Raw genomic sequence first — 10926 nt, 5'->3', positions numbered from 1 at the left:
CGCCCCGGCCCCCGTCCCCGCCCCGGCGCCCACCCCCGCCGCCGCGCCCGCCCCCAAGAAGAGCCGGCCGAAGGCGGCCTCCCGTGGGCCACGAGGGGCTTCCTCCAAGGTCGTCGGCTCGTCCCCGGCCATGAAGAAGCCGCGGAAGAAGCCCGCGCCCCGCCTGCCGCCGTCGCCGAACCTCCTCCCACCGCGCACGAGGTGTTCGAGGAAATGGCAACCCCATCCTCGTTCATGGACCTCCTCCAAGACGCGGAGGTGGACCTCGGGGCTCCGCCTCTAGAACCCTTTAGGGTTGGTGATGACTTGGAGGAAGATGAGGAGGATGAAGGGGATGGCGAGGAGGAGGTGGCCGAGATAGGGGAGGAGGCATTCACCGCCGCTTCCCGCCCACACGCCCGGTCGACAAACTACACCGAGGCGGAAGATATCCTCTTGGTTTGTCCTTGGGCAGCTGTGGGGATGGATGCAACCACCGGCACCGATCAAACCGGTAAACGGTATTGGCGAAGGATCGAGGACAACTATTGTAGGATCAAGCCGAAGAATAATGGGTTCATCTCTCGCACTTACCGGTCGCTTCAAGGCCGGTGGGAGTTGATGAAGCCCGCTTGTGCTCGTTGGAGTGCGGCCATGGACCAAGTGAGGGACGCACCACCTAGTGGAACTGTGGAGAGTGACTATGTGAGTACATATATCTTCACTATTTTGATTATGTGTGTGTGCTATGTTATTGGTGGGTTCTTATGTGATTATGTGTGGTTGATAGGAGACAATTGCTGGCATGAGGTACAAGGAGATGGCCGCTTCCAAGGGCAAGCCATTCCCATTTAAGCATGCTTGGGCAATTCTTCAAATCTTTGACAAGTGAAAGTTGAGGGATCAAGAGACCGTACCCAAGAAGTCGGCAATGCTTAGGATGGATGATAGTGAAGATGAGGAGGAGAGGAACTTGGGCAAGCCCGAGGGAACCAAGAAGGGCAAGCTAAGGGTGAAAATGGAAGGAGAGGCATCAAGCCTAAGGGAGAAGATGGAGCACATGATGAAGGCAAGAGAGGAATTGACAACAAAGACATTGGAGACGAAACTTCTTATCACCGAGAAGAAGAAAAAGGTCAAGCTTGCACAAGTTGAAGCAAAGTGTGAAGAATCAAAGCGCAAGGCCGACTTGGAGGAGAGGATGATCAAGCTCAAAGAGGCAAAGGTATGGAAAGGACTCATGGTGGAAGAGAAGGAGCACATGATGATGTCCAAGAAGGACATGGATGAAGACCAATTGCAATGGTGGAAGGACTACAAGGAGGACATCGCGGAGAGGAAGAGGATGTTCCATGGTGCGTCCTCTACTTTTCGAGGTGACACTTCGATGAGTAGTTGTGACGATGGCGGTGTGGACGACTCCACCGGCGCCTATGGAGATACTTGATGGAGCCCGCATGTGGTCTAGGAGATGGCGCCGAGGTGCAACTTTTTGGTGATGGTGCCGATGAGAGGGGAAAGATGATGATTTTGTGATGTAAACTATTAAGCCATGCATCAATGATTGTCATTTGGTAGTTTGTTTAGAGGTTGATTGTGTTTTTGTAGTCATAAATTGTGAGATGTCAAATGATAGATTTAAAGGTTAGGGTTGAGACAAAGACTAGAACTCTCAAACCCAACCCTTAAACTCAAACCAGTTTAAGGCGTTGTTTGGATAGTGAAGATTAGCGATAAGATTATAGAAAATGAGTTTTTAGCCGATTTCTAGGAAAACCCGTTTTACGTCAGCTTTTACGAATAACCAGTTTATAAATAACTACGTTCGGTATGGAAATTTGGAAAACTGGTCGGCCCAGTTCCTTGTTTGGATGCCCATGACTAGTAGTTGCTTCTATTCCTATTCTCCTCCCGTGAGTGAGTCACTTCCCCCAAATCACACACCATGGCCTCATCCATCCAAGCTCATTGAGCTGCTGCTGCCCTCCGATTCCTCCTCCGCTCGCTCACACCGCTGCTCCCTCGTCTCGCCCGTGGAAGAATCCGCGCGCGGACGCCGGGTACGGCACGCCTCCGCCGTCCTGGACACCAGTTGCTGCTGGACTCCCAGGTCGCCAGGTACACACCGCCGCGCGCGGATGCCTACTACTGTGTGCCTCCGCCCCCTGGATGTTGGTTGCTGCTCGCCTCTCCTCCCCTAGACGGCTAGGTCCCCAGGCGTACTCCGTTTCGTCGGCCGTCGACCCCGCACAAGTTGTACCTAGCGAGCGGTCCTGCTTCAGGTCAACGCACAGGCCTGCCTCCCCTCAACGCCGGCCGTGCAGGCTGCACCGACATCAGCCTGTATCGGCGGCGCCGGGGGCAGCAGGCAGCTGTAGCGGATGGGGATTCCAAGCTAGCGGATGGGGATTCAGAGGAGCAGGTATGTTTGATTATTATTTTCAAGTTTTGTACTAGTAAATTAACATGAACTACATCATGCACTTGACGAGAGAAGCTACAGTTATCTCCCTTTTTGGTTTCTTAGCATGTTTTCATGCTCTACATCACGCACATGCGGAGAGTATACTACTTCATAACTGATAGGACTTAGCAATTAGCTACATATCTACTTGGTCCATTGAAGAATTTGGTGCGTAGGTACAAGGGGAACACTTGAATGTCACATAAAAATGCACCAATTTGAAGTAGTTTATTTGTTGCTTTGCTTGCTGAAAAGATTGGTAGACAATAACATTTCATCTTGTAGCTCCAGATAGAGAGAGGGAGAGGCAGAGGGTGAGAGAGAGAGAGATAGAGCATATAAGCCTATAAAAGAATGGGAAGTTCATGTCCATATAAAGAATTAAAAGTTGCAACAATAATTATGCAGATATATCTGCAATTGAAGATGGAAAACAAATATTATAGTATTTAATCATCTTCTGGTTGAGCACTACATTGTTGATGTTTAGTCCACAACTCTCGGGCGATGGCAGCACGAACTCTCTCACCAGCAACTCTATCATCTTCTCTTGCTTGCCCATGAACTTGTTGATCACCATGGTCAGTATTTTGTTCTGTTTCCCCATGCTCATAAAGCTCGAATAACTCATCATGATGATTAACCTTCCTTATGAAGTTGTGGATAATGCAACAAGCCATAACAATTTTCACTTGAGTTTCGTATGGATAAGGAATTCCTCCTTTCCTACTTAGAATTGGAAAACGAGCTTTTAGAACACCAAAAGTTCGTTCAACAACATTCCGCAACTTGTTCGGAATCAGAAAGTTCATCATCTGACACATCCGAAATGTTCATAGATCCCTGCACGATTTGCATAGTTGACCATATCATCTCTGGATAATTGTTTTAAAATGTAATAGTGCTGAACCGGACAATGAACAATACGAAACTGAAAACAATATTTATTACTTCACACAAACTGACAAAATATAAGTGAATTTTTTTTCTGAATCTTGTAAAGTGCGACAACGACCGAAATAAAATACTATGCTCAAAGGTGTATTACAAAAATTCTAAGGATCAAGAATCCAGAGGTTCCGCGTCTCTTCATCCATCTCAATGAAAATGGCCCGTTTATCACCATCTGCAAATGCCTTTACCGCTTTTAGTTTCTCTTTGGGATCTAGATTACTCATACTATTTAGTATTGCCATACAAGATTTAACCGAGTAAGCTTCAGTTTGTTGTGCTACTGTTTTCTTGCTTCAGCAATGCTAAGTGATGCATCTGCAAGGCAATCAATTGCTATTATGGCATCATCGGCTGTCCGTTTTTGTCCTCTTGCAGTTTCCTTGGATCCACTTCCAGGGGACTTCTTTTTTTCTGGCTCAATGGTAGTTGACTTCTTGGTGAAGACACCAGGGGAAGCATTGATTTCATCACAATCAATGTCATGTACTTCAACTTCCGTATTGAGATCAATTTGTGAAGATTTGGTCGTACATGTACCATCTTTTCCTTTGCTAGATACATCACCAGCTCCAGATGCTATTGAACTAGCACATATGGCTTGAAGATCTATCCAACTAGGCCACACCTTATCTCGATATTCTTGGATAGCCTTATCCTTCTGCAAGTTGTTTAATGTTTTTGTTAATAATAGGATATGAAAACTTTATATGAATTCTACTTGAACAAACTTACCTTAATTAGTTCTTCCCAAATATCTTCTGGAGCTTTTATCATTTTGTCATCGTCATCCCAACCAAATCCCGTGAGTTTTAGAAGTCTGTCCATGGTGCTGTAGCAATTCCTGTAGTACTTATGACGATTTTTCAGTTGTTGTAATTCAAGTTTTTCTACCCTTGAATCATTGAATTGTTCTAAGATATCACGCCATGCTTTCTTTGTGTAACATGTTCCTTCTTTTCCTCCATGTAGGCTTTGATCTTTTAATATATTCAGCAGTATTTTGTCCTCTGAAGATTTCCATACATGTCGCTTAGCTTTATCTGTGTTTTCCTTCTTAATTTTTTTCCTTCTCATCATCCATATTTTTCTACAGAGGGGATACAAGAAGCAATAATGGAAGATGAGTCATTTGGTTCAAAAGGAATAACTCTACGAAGTGGAAGAAAATGAGCATGCCACTAATCTTTTGTTCATGCTATGACTGGACAATTGAATTTTTGTCGCTTGTCTGTCTAACGGGATGTTCACATCCCTTATCAGTTATTTTCCTATGTTGCTGCCAAGATCTTTAATTTGCTATTAAATTTGGTCTCGCTTGCCCCACGTACTGCTATCAACATCAGATGACATCACAGGGTATTCTAATCTTCATCTGCTTACTGCTTAGCTCTTACTGCACACTATATATTCTGGATAAATATGATTGATACTTATGGAAAATTATCCTTACAGTGTGCTTTAAACTGCATCCTTGTCATGAAAAATTAACTACTGCACTTGATATATATAGTCATCGATAATCTAATTGTGGTTCGGTGTTAGATCATTTTAGTATTTATATAGGCATTCATAGTGCAATCTGATTCTCTTATGTGCCACATGTTCATATTTACGATACTCCCTAATCAGAGTTGCCTCTAATTTTTCCTTCAACAGTACGTGTTATCATTTAGATTAACAGATTACCAGGTTGTTGGATCTACTATGTCCTAGGAATTGCCCATATGAAATTATCAGAGGTTTTATGCAAAATAGGGTTCACTACCAAATAGATTAATTCAATCAACAGTACCATGAAAATATTTACAAATACAAATTCGTACTGCTGTGTAGGATGGTGAAGCCATGGAACCTGATTGAAGATGGAAAGACTGATTGAAGGTGGAAAGACGATGCACGAAAAGCCTGAAGGAGATGTGGAGCCTTATTGAAGATGACCAACTTCAGATTCAAGGTCAACGTCTCCCATCCAGTGCCTGTCACGGGGATCACAGACATCCCTTTGCGATCTGGGTGTATAACATGCGGGAAACAAAGTCTGTCTTTTATAGGCAGTGAAAAGGGCGCGAGGTGAGACGCAAAAAGCAGAATTGGTGTCATCTGAGGTTGTTGAGGAATAGGCGGGGGCGGAGAAAGGCAGTTGCATCTGTATATGATAATCGCGTTTGTGGAAAAACGAGTAATACTAGTTTTCCCACAAACCCGGAATTATGGGTTTTTGGGAAACGAGTTTCCCCTATCCACGGGGTTGTTGGACGAGCCAAACAAGATTTTTTACGGTTAGGCAGTTTCCTTGGCTTACTTAGATTGCGTTCTTTATATTCCTCTTATGCAAACAACCCCTAAGGGTTGGGTTTGAGGATTCTAATCTTTACCTCTATTTTTCAACCCTTAAAAGTATCAAAAACTAACACTTCTCAATCTTTAAAACTGCTTTAAGGGTTTGAGGGTTCTACTAGACATGCTCTAAAGACCGCTCGTACCGTTCACCGTGAGGCAGGGACTACGTGCATCCGCCGTCGCCGGCCGACGCGGATGGCCGGCGGCCTGCCTGGTCACTGCTCGTCGGCATCAACTCCCGCACCGAAAACGGTGAGCTGCTGCGGCTGCACCTGCTCCGCGTGGCGCGGTGCGGCCGGATCCTCGGTCGCAACAACGACGTGGTCGACGTCTTCCACGACTTGGGGAGTCCGGTGGTCTACGCCACCGCTGCCCTGACCACCGATGGCGGCTCGCTCTGCCTCCTGCACCACGACGATCACGAGAAGCCGCCTCAGAATGCAGATTTTGTGAGCTTATGCACCCGGGCCTCACTATCCTAGCACTCCAATGTTGCTTTGAGATCTGTGCTACACAACTACCTTATTACATGGAATTTTCTCTTTTTTGTTCCTCTCATATAAAACATGTCTTGAAATTCAAACTTTGCAGTATAACATAACTTTGTAACTAGAATGTGAGATGAAACTTTCAGATTTTTTTGTCCGACATAAATATGAAAAATAAGATTTTTTTAATCAAACAAATCTCATTTTGTATATTTATGTTGGACCAATAAATCTGTAAGTTTTATCCCACATTCTACATAGAAAGCTTTGTTGTGCTGCAAAGTTGAAGTACAAATACATGTTTTATATGAGAGAAACAAAAAAAAGAAAATTATTTACACGAATCGTGATGCAGGAATGAGTGGTTGGATAAGGAGTACCCGGGTGCATAGGCTCTAAAACATGTTTTCGACTCCGTGTGTCCTTTCTTGGAGGACAAAGGTTACGGCTTCCTCGCCCATCTCGGTGGCCGACTCATGTGCTCGGTATGGATCAGTGCGAGGCTCAAGTGCTCATGTAAAAACTTACACGCCATCGTCACAACCTTCCAACTCCCAGCTCAAGGAGGAGGAATCAGTGTCTTGCACTCCACTTGCCGCCGGATAGACATGTCGCCCAGGCCCAGCATGCATGCCCCATCTTTACACCCCGCAATTCTGCTTTCTACAGGCGTACAAAGATGAGGAGTTGAGCGGGCCACTCTGCAATGCTGGAACCTGAAGAGGATCCAATCAGCTCCGACATAGCCACGGTCTCCCTTGTCCTTAATTGTTGCAGGAGGAACCTCTTAGTTGAAGAAACTAGTTACCCAAGTCATGTGAAGCCTGCTATAGCCCACATGAACAGTGATCTCTTTATATTTGCCAAGCTGGCTCACAATCATTTGTTTACAAGACTAGCATCATGGAAGAAGATGATGAAAGGTTAGAAAGAGATGGCAGGCCTCTCAAACCGTGTTACTCTATACCATCAGATGATGGTGATGTTCTCGCATGGTTTTAAATAGCCCGCTAAAGCTCCGCTATAGCACGCTATAGCGTTTAGAAAAGGACTCGCGCTAAGAGTCTTTTGTTCAAACACTTGAGCAAACATTTTAAATAGCTCGCTATAGCTCCGCTATAGCACGTTATAGCATTTAGAAGAGGTCCGCCGCTAAGAGGCTTAGCGCGCTATTTAAAGTTCTCGTCAGACGTTGGAAGAACAGTCTCCTCCACTGTGGCACTATGTTTGCGGCAACGAATACATATATGCTATTTCAGGCATCAAACAGGGCAGACACTTGATTGGTTTGAGGAACAAATGTTCAGCTTTTGATCCAGGTGCACGGCGGACTAGTGCTGATCCTTTCATTATGGCTATCCGAGTTGGGCATAAGAATGTTGCTGTCACAGATGCTCTCCAAGTTTTCCACATGTGTAGTACGCAAACCATGTGGTTACCTTACAGCATAGATCTGTCTCATCTCGCGAACAAGAAGGTTAAGCTGTCCGGATATGCAGTCTTGGGTGATGATTCATTCATAGTTAATGATACTGTCACAAGTTCGTGTCTTTTGTTTGACCTCAGTGTCAAACAATGGCGTGTTGTCATGCCTTGCGATGCATATAGGTTTTGTGGACTACACATAGCAAGCACTTTGCCTGGAAGTCCCCTTTTAAATGGCAGATGTGTGTTTGCTGATGGTTTTATTTACACATGTGATGATGGAGGGCTTGTTGCTTATGAGCTACTTGAGGAAGGGCGCCTACTACGCGTCATCCGGATGATGCCGCGGGAGAATACGCCGCCTTGCCTGTCGTTGATTTGCGCCAATACAGGATGATTCAAGCCGCTGGATTCGCTGATGGCTGGATCACGGCATGACTTTCATCCCAGCTTGCACATGGCTCCTCGCAGCCTCCATCCACCAACGCAACATCAGCACACGCGCGTAACTCTAGCGAAAGCAGCAGCTAGCCGGCTTAGAGCATGTGGCAGCAGCCACGTCGCCAGTCACCTATCAGCAGCCGGCGAGCATGCCATACCTCGGCCATGCTAGCAGCGCCGACGAGCTCTGGGGCTGCAGCAACGCTCCTGCTGTGAACAACTTTTCAACCACCATTGATGCTCCATTCTGCACTGTCAATACACCAGCCACCCGGCTATGCTCCATCACGGCGCCGGTGATGCTCCGACGGCCCAACGATGCTTCATCGTAGCACCGGTGATGCTCCATTGCAGCGCTGTCGATGTTTCGGCGGTCCGACGAATGCTCCATCACGACACCAATGATGTCCCGGCGACCCGACCTGATGGTGCTCCATCATAGCACCGGTGATGCTCCCTTGCAGCACCGTCGATGTTCTGACGGTCCGACGAATGCTCCCTCCCGGCACCGACGATGTCCCGGCGACCCGACGATGCTCCATCATAGCACCAGTGATGCTCCCTTTTAGCGTCGTCGACGTTTCGAGGAATCTTCCATCACAGCATTGGGGATGCCTCGGTGACTTGACGATGCTCCATTGCAGCATCGGTGATGCTCCAATGGCTCGATGATGCTCTGTTGCAGCTCCACTGATGTTTGGACGGCCCGAAGATGCTCCATCGTAGCACCGGTAATGCTCCCTTGCATCGTTGTCGATGTTCCAGCGGTCCAATGAATGCTCCATCATGGCAACGGTGATATCCCGGTGATCCGACGATGCTCCATCATAGCACCGATGATGCTCCCTTGCAGCACCGTCAATGTTCCGGCGGTCCGACGATTGCTCCATTGCAGCGCCGGTGATGCTCCAACGGCTCGATGATGCTCCGTTGCAGCTCCGCCGATGTTTTGAAGGCCCAACGATGCTCCATTGTAGCACCGATAATGCTCCCTTGCAGCGCCGTCGATGTTCTGGCGGTCCGACGAATGCTCCATCACGGCACCGACGATATCCCTGCAATCCAACGATGCTCCATCATAGCACCGGTGATGCTCCCTTGCAGCACCGTCGATGTTCCGGCGGTCTGACGTATGCACCATCATGGCACTGGCGATGTCCGGACTACCCGACGATGCTCCATCATAGCACCGATGATGGTCCCTCTGAGCGTCATCGATGATCCCGCAGTCCGACGAATGTTCCATCACGGCATCGAGGATGTCCCGGCGACCTGACGATGCTCCATCGGAGTGCCTATGATGCTCCATTGCAGTGCCGGTGATGTTCCGGCGGTCCGACAAATGCTTCATCGCAACACCGGTGATACTTTATTGCAGTGCTTCGTTGCAGCACGATGCGACATCCCAACACTGGCGGACACGACAATGCTTCATCAGAGCACCGGCGCCTTGGCAATGCTTCATTGCAACACTGACGGATGTTGTGATGGAGCTCTTGGTGGCGACGACGGATGCTGCGACACACTAAATGGCAGCGACAGCACGCGGCGGCACTGGCGGATGCTGCGATGCAGCGCGTGGCAGCGACCGTGGAGGTTGGGACGCAACACGTGGCGGCGACGGCGGATGCTGCAACGGGGCTGCTGGACGGGATGGGAGGCAGTCGTCGCAGCCCATACACTTGCAGCAGCGCTCATGGCGGAGAATGCCAGTAATATGTTAGAGAAGAAAATGAGGACCCCGATTTGTACGAAAGGAAAGAGATGACGAGGGGCTCACATGCTCGCGTCAAAAAAAGATAAGGTTCGGGGACTGGCCGGCCCATGGGAAAACGTGGCCTGTTTTAGAGGCCGGTGAAGCCATGCGCGTGAGAAGCGAGTACCGCATGATCGACTTCATCGGATGGCTCGGGACGAGCCTTAAACCATGCAAAGATCAGTCGGTTTAAAGAAAGAGTTTTCCGGAAGGTAACTCTCTGTTCCTCAGCCACCCGATCTTTCTGACATTTTCATGCTATATGGATTGGGAGGGGGAAAGGATGTGCTTGGATTATGCTGGCGAAGACGACTCTGGTGCCATTATATTGTTTGTGGTGCAACGTGCAAGGTGGATATCCTTCATCCGGCACCAAGCATGGTGTTCATATCGCCACTGTCCGGATTAAGACTGAAAAAACACTCAGCGAGAAAATTAGGAAACCGGTGGGAATTGACTCGTTGGACTGTGTCACACGTTTCGTTGAGCATGAGAAAGGAACATTCAGTACCAGAAGCTGCTTTGCAGTTGGCTCTTTCTGATATTTGCACCAATATCCCTCAAAATGACAAATGGATCACGAGCATTTCAGCACATGCACTGCTCATTCTTAAAGTTCATGATTAAGTTTTTGGTGCAGCTCACAATTCAAGGTATTTCATCATGAAATTTTACACACATATACATTACATTGTTGTATACACGTATATTGTTTCTAGAATTTTTTGAAACTGAAAAGTTAGACTTTTCAAAATTTTGACCTCCATGAAGCTCGGCCTCCAAAATGCCTTTCTATCCCACCTCACTTCCCAATGCTCCTTGGATATGCACGTATTTTGGAAGCTGAAGGAGAGTATCAGACTTCAACTGACACAGACGACAGTCTTGTTACTTCTATGCATTTAATTCTGTTTTGGTGGTAAAACTTGTCTGAGTTGTTTGTACTCTTCATCTAACGATTTTTTGATCAGACGCCCCCCTCAAATGGCCCTCAAAGGCCTGAGTTGACCGGCACCCTTTATATCCAGCCTAAATATGGGGCGGATATAGGGCTACTCGGGCATGCCCATCATGTTGAA

The sequence above is a fragment of the Triticum dicoccoides genome, chromosome 7A (genome assembly GCF_002162155.2).
Source record: "Triticum dicoccoides isolate Atlit2015 ecotype Zavitan chromosome 7A, WEW_v2.0, whole genome shotgun sequence".
Taxonomy (NCBI): Eukaryota; Viridiplantae; Streptophyta; class Magnoliopsida; order Poales; family Poaceae; genus Triticum; species Triticum dicoccoides.
The sequence above is the reverse complement of the archived record's forward strand: the minus strand, read 5'-3'. Positions refer to the sequence as shown.